This window comes from Pygocentrus nattereri, chromosome 16 (genome assembly GCF_015220715.1).
Source record: "Pygocentrus nattereri isolate fPygNat1 chromosome 16, fPygNat1.pri, whole genome shotgun sequence".
Classification (NCBI taxonomy): Eukaryota; Metazoa; Chordata; class Actinopteri; order Characiformes; family Serrasalmidae; genus Pygocentrus; species Pygocentrus nattereri.
This window is the reverse complement of record NC_051226.1, coordinates 35,462,929-35,471,530: the sequence shown is the minus strand read 5'-3', so window position 1 is coordinate 35,471,530 and position 8,602 is coordinate 35,462,929. Positions and strand designations below refer to the sequence as shown.

Sequence of the window (8,602 nt, the reverse complement as noted above, 5' to 3'; positions counted from 1 at the left end):
ATGCTGTTCATTTAAACAGTAAACGAGTTTAACTATATTTGATGACTCTGTGCTCTCTGACCGGAGCCCTGTAGCGGCCAAGATCCATAATAGCCAGCTTATTGAGAAAATTCACAACAATATTAATGATGTTTTTTTATCATGTTAGCTAGCTGACCAGCCTAGTTCTAGATAAGAACATCAGTTACCAGCCCCTCAGTTTAAAGAAAACGGGTTCTTACTTCATCAGTACACTCGGTGGGCCATGCGAGCAGCTTGAGAGTCAAGGATTATTCCATTAACATCACAAGGGCTTTTTGTGCTGTGGTGCAGAGTTCAGTTGTTCTTCATAGGTGATTGTATCTCGTGAGCTTCGAACTAAGCTCAGTCAATCAGGTTCTAGGACCGGAACGTTTAATACTTACATTTACATTTTACATTTACAGCATTTTGACAGATGCTCTTGTCCAGAGTGAGTTACAATTTGATCATTACTTAATAATTAATACTTAATAATCATCATTAATACTTAATACAAAAGGTGTCTTCTAACATGTGTGATGCCCATCAAATGAGAGAAAACATACCTCAAAGTCCCTTGGACACTTTTTCACACCGTTTTAACGGAACATGTTGTTCAACCCAGAAACCGTAGCAAAACGGTGTGCAGCTTTTTCAGATTGAACATGCCCCGGGCCTTCCGGGTGGTTGTTAGGAGTCCCATTGGTCTGTATGTCTGTAACTCCAGCTTTGTTATTTTGCTTTTTTATCTCTTCAGAAATATCATAAAATAAATATAACTCATCTTCAACAGCTGTTTTGACGGGAAATTAAATAAACGAAGGGCGGTCAGTTCTGTAAATGGTTGGAAGTTTTAGACTTTGCCTAAGATTAACTTTATTCGGATGCATTGAAAAAGTATTCATGTAGAATACAGTGTTTATTAAGCCACACTGAAAAGTATTGGACTTAAACGTCCTTTATCGACCCGTTTTGGTGAAAAACTCGCTCGTTTTATTCTGAGGGGGCTCAAATATAGCATCACCCCTCCCATAATTGATTAGCGTTTCCATGGTGACGGCTGGCTCCTCCTCCTGGCGGGCGACTGTTGGCGCCAAAGCTCTGAATGTCTCTCAGGCAGAGGGGAAGCACGCGCGCCCTGTCAGAGCCGTTAGCTCCTCAGAGCGGAGGGAGGAATAAACTGAAGGAAAGAAACAGGAGGACGACGAAACAGCGACGTTTGACTCCGACTCTTCTTCAGAAAGACGACTCTCTGTCGGTTCTTCTGCTTTCTTGACTCAGGGTGAGTGAAAAGGCAGTTATTTTCGCCGAGGAGCTCGAAGTAAGTGGCTTTAATTCCTGCCGGCGTCTGAGAGAAAGTCGAGCCTAAAGTTGCTAAAATGGCTGAGCTACTGAAAAAACGGTAAAACTTCACTTCTCTCGTGTCGTTTCAGCCGCTGTCTGTAAACCACGCTGTATTTGAGTCGGTTTAATGAGGAATTCGCCTTTTTTGTGATAAAAACTCAACCAGTAATACTAATTAGAGCCGCTACAAAAGGCTCGAAAGCTGCTCTGAAGAGATATTATCGTTGTCGAAGGAGTGACAATATAAACGCTGCCCGCGGCTTCGGTGCCACCCTCACTGCCCGTTACCGCACACTCTTAAAAAAGCGTTCTACAGTAAAGAAAACGGCTCTTTACAGAACCATGGACACCCAGAGAACGCTTTACATGATTAAAATGTTCTTTAAGAGTTCATGGCTCTATGTAGAACCATTTTCTTAACTAAAGAACCCTCGAAGAACCATCTTTTAAGTGTGTACACCTAACGTTACCCTGGTTCTACACTCACTGTCTATTTTATCAGTAAACTCTTAAAAAAGACGGTTCTTTAAGGGTTCTGTAGTAAAGAAAATGGTTCTATATAGAACCATGAACACTCAGAGAACCCTTTGCATGATTAAAATGTTCTTTAAGAGTTAATGGTTCTATTTAGAATCATTTTATTTAGGAAAGAACCCTTGAAGAACCATCTTTTAAGTGTGTACACCTAACGTTACCTTGGTTCTACACTCACTGTCCATTTTATCATCTCTATTTACCATACACTCTTAAAAAAGATGGTTCTTTAAGGGTTCTGTAGTAAAGAAAATGGTTCTATATAGAACCATGAACTCTTAAAGAATGTTTTAATCATGCATATATTTCTTTATGAGTTCATGGTTCTATGTAGAATCATTTTCTTAACTAAAGAACCCTTGAAGAACCATCTTTTAAATGTGTACACCTAACGTTACCTTGGTTCTACACTTACTGCCTATTTTTTCAGTTCCACTTACTGTACACTCTTAAAAAAGATGGTTCTTTAAGGGTTCTGTAGTAAAGACAATGGTTCTATATAGAACCATGAACTCTTAAAGAATGTTTTAATCATGCATATATTTCTTTATGAGTTCATGGTTCTATGTAGAATCATTTTCTTAACTAAAGAACCCTTGAAGAACCATCTTTTAAATGTGTACACCTAACGTTACCTTGGTTCTACACTCACTGCCCATTTTTTCAGCTCCACTTACTGTACACTCTTAAAAAAGACGATTCTTTAAGGGTTCTTTAGTAAAGAAAATGGCTCTATATAGAGCCACGGACAATCAGAGAACCCTTTGCATGATTAAAATATTCTTTAAGAGTTAATGGTTCTATATAGAATCATTTTATTTAGGAAAGAACGCTTGAAGAACCATCTTTTATATGTGTACACCTAACGTTACCTTGGTTCTACACTCACTGCCCATTTTGTCAGCTCCACTTACCGTACACTCTTAAAAAAGATGGTTCTTTAAGGGTTCTTTAGTAAAGAAAATGGTTCTATATAGAACCTGAAGAACCATGATTAAAGCGTTCCTCTGATTGACCCCTTATGTTGACTGATATAACACACATACTCCGTCAAGCTGAAGAAGCTTTAAAGGATGCAAAGAACCCTTTAATCATGAAAAAACACTCGGAGACCTCTTTGCGTGATTAAAGGGTTCTTCAGACTGATGGAGAACGTGCCGTGTTTCTGTGTAGCAGGGCTCTATCGTTACGATGTCGAGCCTGTAACAGTAGAGGAAGCCTTTTAGGTGCTGTAGAGAACAAACAAACAAACTGCTCTGGTAGTCAAATAATCTGCTGATCGCTTCAACAATAATCGATCACTCGGATTACGATTAGCTCACTTACCGAATCACGTACGTTTCATGCATTTGCTGCCTAACAGCGAAGACACTAAAGATGAATACCTTTTTCAAACATTCGCTGTTTTAATGAACTTTCCTGCTAATACAAAAGAAAACAATATATTTTCCTGTCATCACGGCGTTTATTTCAGCAGTAGAGGACGAGAGGAGTGTGTTATTGTGAAATACCATAAATGACGTTATAGTGATAACTCACTCCTGGAGTGTCTCTGCTGCTTTAATACAGCAGTTAAATAAACACAGTGAGAAATGAATAAACCGGCCGTGAACGCTGCGTTTAATATGTTTTAATGTTCAGTTCCTTCCTCCTAATTAGAGCTCCTTAACGAGCAGCTTGGAGTAACGAGCTCCGCCCACTCGCCGCTCAGCCGGCAGGTCGTTCTCCAGCTCCTTACACTAAATTCCCAAACTGTCGTCTCCACTGAGCAGCTTTTCTGGGTCAGTTTTATGGCTCAGTCTGATTTGGTCCGAGTCTGAAGATCAGACGGCACGTCTGGCGAATGGTACTGGGTTCATTTCTGGCTGATTCCAGGTTCTGTCCTTCTGTCACAGCTGCCCGACTGAAAAGCTGCTCAGTGGCGACGACAGCTTGGGAATTTAGTGTCGTCTCGTCTTCAGAGTCGGACCAAATCGTCAGATATGATCTTAAAAGCATCCGTTTTCTGTTTGGGCAGAAAGTAAGACGGGCAAAGCGTGAAATGCTCCCACTCTTTTCAACCATCTACAGCATGTTCTCCATCAGTCTGAAGAATCATTACATGATGCAGTGAACCCTTTAATCATGCAGACAGTTCCCTGAGTGCTCATGGTTCTATATAGAAGTGTCTATATCTATAACCTGATCAAGTGAGCAGTGAGTGTAGTTAGTGTTAATATATGAGCCCCTTGTTTTCGAGCGCCTCCTTGCCTCTTGGAACTGAGTTATGAGGGGCAGTGGTTGAGATCTTTCCTCTGAAATGGGACCCTGAAATAAAAAGAGCATCACTTCATTAACGGCTACCAGCGCCGCTCTGTAGGCGACCCTGCCCGTCTGCAGTGACCGCAGAGGAGGGGAAAGTTCAGCTCCTCACTGCTGGGCTTTAGTTACATTTAGGGATCATACGCCTTCAAAGAGGGGGGCAATTCTTTATCATCACCCACCACTCATTCTTCAGTGATATGACGCTGAAGTCAGATATTCACCAACTTCTCGTCGAAATTTCCCGTTCCACCTTAAATGTAGCAGCAGTTATATTGCGGCGCCTCATACATTAGAACAACATTAAACTAAGATAATATGATGTTTATTGTCATTTTTAACGAGGAAAATTCTCACATTTGTGGGTTTCTCTGGTGTCTTGTTCAGCCATCTTGCTGGTTTTTCGTTTTTTCCTCGTGACTCTCTGTTTGAAGTCTCTGTTTAGAGGTTTAGCCCTGACACTTCGCCCTACCCCTCTATCTCACGACGGTCGTGACACCCTACCCCTAGATGTGAAGGGCTAAGAGGTAGGGGCGAGGAGTGAAATGGGACTGGGCCATAGTGTTACTGTTTGGATAATCTGCCCTCAATAATATTAAGATATTAGAGGCGATTAGAAATTAGTGTGATCAAAGCTGCCCCCTAGCTAAGATTCTCAGATTGTCTTAGGTTTGGTTTCCCTGTGACATGGCAGTTTAGTCCAAGACTAGGCTGGAAACCGGACCATAGAGTTTGTGTTACCAAACATCTTGTTATCACAGTACAAATTGAATCGTGGTGCAGACTGAAGTTTTTTTTTTTTTTTAAGATGAATATCCTAAATTTATCTTCTTGTATGTTATTGAACCGGCATACTGAGGTCAATATCTGAGTGCATTAGTTACAAAGAAGGACCTTCCAGCAACCTTAATCCCTCAGCTCAAATTCCCTAAACCCATTTCCCGCCTCTCCTCATCCAATATTCCCCAAAACTGTGCTTCATAGCTTCAGGTCAGGAAGTCACGTATGTGATTATTAAGTGTTGGATGGAAGGTGACTGGCAGCTATGACAGCTGTGCCGTTTGTATCAGAGCGGCTAGTTTTTAAAACTTTAACTCATCTCAAGTCTCGTGTGCTCCACACAAGAGCTGTGAATGAGAGCCTTCCAGTCCACTTGCCACGTCACTTCCGCTTGTTTTATTTATTAAAGATATTGGAAGTAAATTCATGATGGATCATCGCAATACTTTGCTTTAAAAGTACCAAGTCCTCACAGAGCGAGAAAAACGAAGTCCTGTATGGAAAATAGATGCATAAAGATGTATCGATAATCGTTTTCTAATCGCATTGCAGCCTCTGGATCATAATCGAAATGAATGGTGAGGTGCCAAGAAATTCACACCCCTATTATACATACAGTGCATCCGGAAAGTATTCACAGCGCTTCACTTTTTCCACATTTTGTTTTGTTACAGCCTTATTCCAAATTGAATTATATTAATCTTTTTCCTCAAAATTCTACACAAAATACCCCATTGTGACCATGTGAAAAAAGTTTTCTCGAGAGTTTTGAAAATTTATTAAAATTAAAAAACAAAGAAATCATATTTACATAAGTATTCACAGCCTTTGCTTAATACTTTGTAGAACCACCTTTGGCAGCAACTACAGCCTCAAGTCTTTTTGAATATGATGCCACAAGCTTGGCACACCTATCTTTAGGCAGTTTTGCCCATTCTTCTTTGCAGTACCTCTGAAGCTCCATCAGGTTGGATGGGAGACGTCTGTGCACAGCCATTTTCAGATCTCTCCAGAGATGTTCAATCGGATTCAAGTCTGGGCTCTGGCTGGGCCACTCCAGGACATTCACAGAGTGGTCCTGAAGCCACTGCTTTGAGATCTTGGCTGTGTGCTTCGGATCGTTGTCCTGCTGAAAAATGAACCGTCGCCCCAGTCTGAGGTCAAGAGCGCTCTGGAGCAGGTTTTTATCCAGGATGTCTCTGTACATTGCGGCATTCATCTTTCCCTCTATCCTGACTAGTCTGCCAGTTCCTGCTGCTGAGAAACATCCCCATAGCATGATGCTGCCACCACCATGCTTGACTGTAGGGATGGTATTGGCCTCGTGATGAGCAGTGCCTGGTTTCCTCCAAACATGACGCCTGGCATTCACACCAAAGAGTTCAATCTTTGTCTCATCAGACCAGAGAATTTTGTTTCTCATGGTCTGAGAGTCCTTCAGGTGCCTTTTTGCAAATTCCAGACGGGCTGCCTTGTGCCTTTTACTAAGGAGTGGCTTTCGCCTGGCCACTCTGCCATACAGGCCTGATTGGTGGATTGCTGCAGAGATGGTTGTCCTTCTGCAAGGTTCTCCTCTCTCCACGGAGGAACGCTGGAGCTCTGACAGAGTGATCATTGGGTTCTTGGTCACCTCCCTGACCAAGGCCCTTCTCCCCCGATCGCTCAATTTAGACGGCCGGCCAGCTCTAGGAAGAGTCCTGGTGGTTCCGAACTTCTTCCATTTACGAATGATGGAGGCCACTGTGCTCATTGGGACCTTCAACGCAGCAGTAATTTTTCTGTATCCTTCCCCAGATTTGTGCCTCGAGACAATTTTGTCTCGGAGGTCTACAGACAATTCCTTTGACTTCATGCTTGGTGTTTGCGCTCTGACATGCAGTCAACTGTGGGACCTTATATAGACAGGTGTGTGCCTTTCCAAATCATGTCCAATCAACCACAGGTGGACTCCATTTAAGCTGTAGAAACATCTCAAGGATGATCAGTGGAAACAGGATGCACCTGAGCTCAATTTTGAGCTTCATGGCAAAGGCTGTGAATACTTATGTAAATATGATTTCTTTGTTTTTTAATTTTAATAAATTTTCAAAACTCTCGAGAAAACTTTTTTCACATGGTCACAATGGGGTATTTTGTGTAGAATTTTGAGGAAAAAGATTAATATAATTCAATTTGGAATAAGGCTGTAACAAAACAAAATGTGGAAAAAGTGAGCGCTGTGAATACTTTCCGGATGCACTGTATTAACGCCACACGCACAGGATCAAAGGGGACGGATCGCTGATCAGCTGCATTACGGAATGTTCTTCCACACTTTTCTCAATTACAGAGAGGTCTCCTCCAGGGACGTCTCCAAATCCCTAAATCTTACTGAGTGTAGCCTGAAAGTGCCAGCTTGGGCTGTTGTCAGAGCAAAACCTTCTTTCTCCAAACAAATAGCTTTAATAACTTTAAGTTAACAGTGTAAGTCAGTTTTTCAAGAATTTGATTCATTTTGGACTTATGGAGAAATAAAGCAAGTACATAAGTTGCTTTATTTCAAACTTCACAAGTTATTTAGGTTAGATAATTGTGGATAATATAAAGAAATGTACTTAGTGTGTTCCATGTGTTCATTTAGCCAACACATCATGAGCTTTTAGTTTAAATGTCTAATAAAACTGTCCTGTGGCCAATTATGCTGTCAAGATATTGGCTATAAAAATTATTGATCTGCACACCTCGAGCTTTAATCCGTTTCAAAGCAGTTTGTTACTCACACTTTAACGATTTAATGTTTAATGTTTTTATTTTCTAGCATCTGAGTTGCTACTTACCGAACCCTTCCTGACCTAAATAAGGTGTGTAAGAATAAAGTAAAATAAATAAAATAAAATAAGAATAAAATAAAATTCAGCGTTTCAATCCAGAACCACACAACCAATTACCACAACATTATGCATAAAGCATTCAGTGGAGGGTCTCTGGTTTTAAAGCCCAGATTTTAATCTTTAACCTTTAATATGTCTCTAAGAAACTGTCACGTGTAGTGTGGGGTAAAAATGCTACGCCCAAACAAATAAGTGACAGCCCTTGAAAGCTCCGGAGAATTGAGCTGCTTGCACAGCATGTTGCACACATGAGTCATGAGCCAATTTAGCCGAGTAGCACCTCAGGCCCTACAGTGAGCTCAAAAGGACCTGTAGGATACTGCCTTAAGTCTTTCCTGCCATCTTGATCCTACAGGTGTCTTTATCTCTTTTTAACAAGAGTTAAAAGGGTGTGGGGGGGTGGGGGGGGGTGCTGCCTCATTAAGGCAAAGATGCTTTGAGAAAGCTTGGTTTCTTCAGCTGTGCATCCACACTCACTGTGGTGGGTCTGCATTCAGAGATGAGCTCATCCTTTCCATGTCTCAGCTTTCAGATGCAGCTCTAAAAGATGTTTTCAGCTCAGTTTAGTCAGATCCAGCTGCCCAAATCCATGCACATGGAAACACAAACATCCATTACGGTGTCACTTGTAAGCAAGGACGAAATCAATCAGAGTGAATCCGACTGGCTTTGGGTCTTTCTTAACACACTGTGCCCCTTTTCAATTTGCATCTGATTTCATGGACTCAGACCAGCCCGTCTGGCACCGACAACCACGCCACGTTCAAAGCACC

General features: G+C 41.5%; 1 protein-coding gene across 1 annotated transcript in view; it reads left to right on the top strand.

Moving 5' to 3' along the window:
* Window positions 1–1,202: 1,202 nt before the first annotated feature.
* The window catches only part of LOC108439007 (pyroglutamylated RF-amide peptide receptor), a 38,089-nt gene continuing 30,689 nt past the window's right edge, over window positions 1,203–8,602 (top strand). The window contains exon 1 of the mRNA XM_017717173.2: window positions 1,203–1,282. The gene's annotated coding sequence lies outside the window, so the exon portion shown is untranslated. The remainder of the gene's footprint in view (window positions 1,283–8,602) is intronic.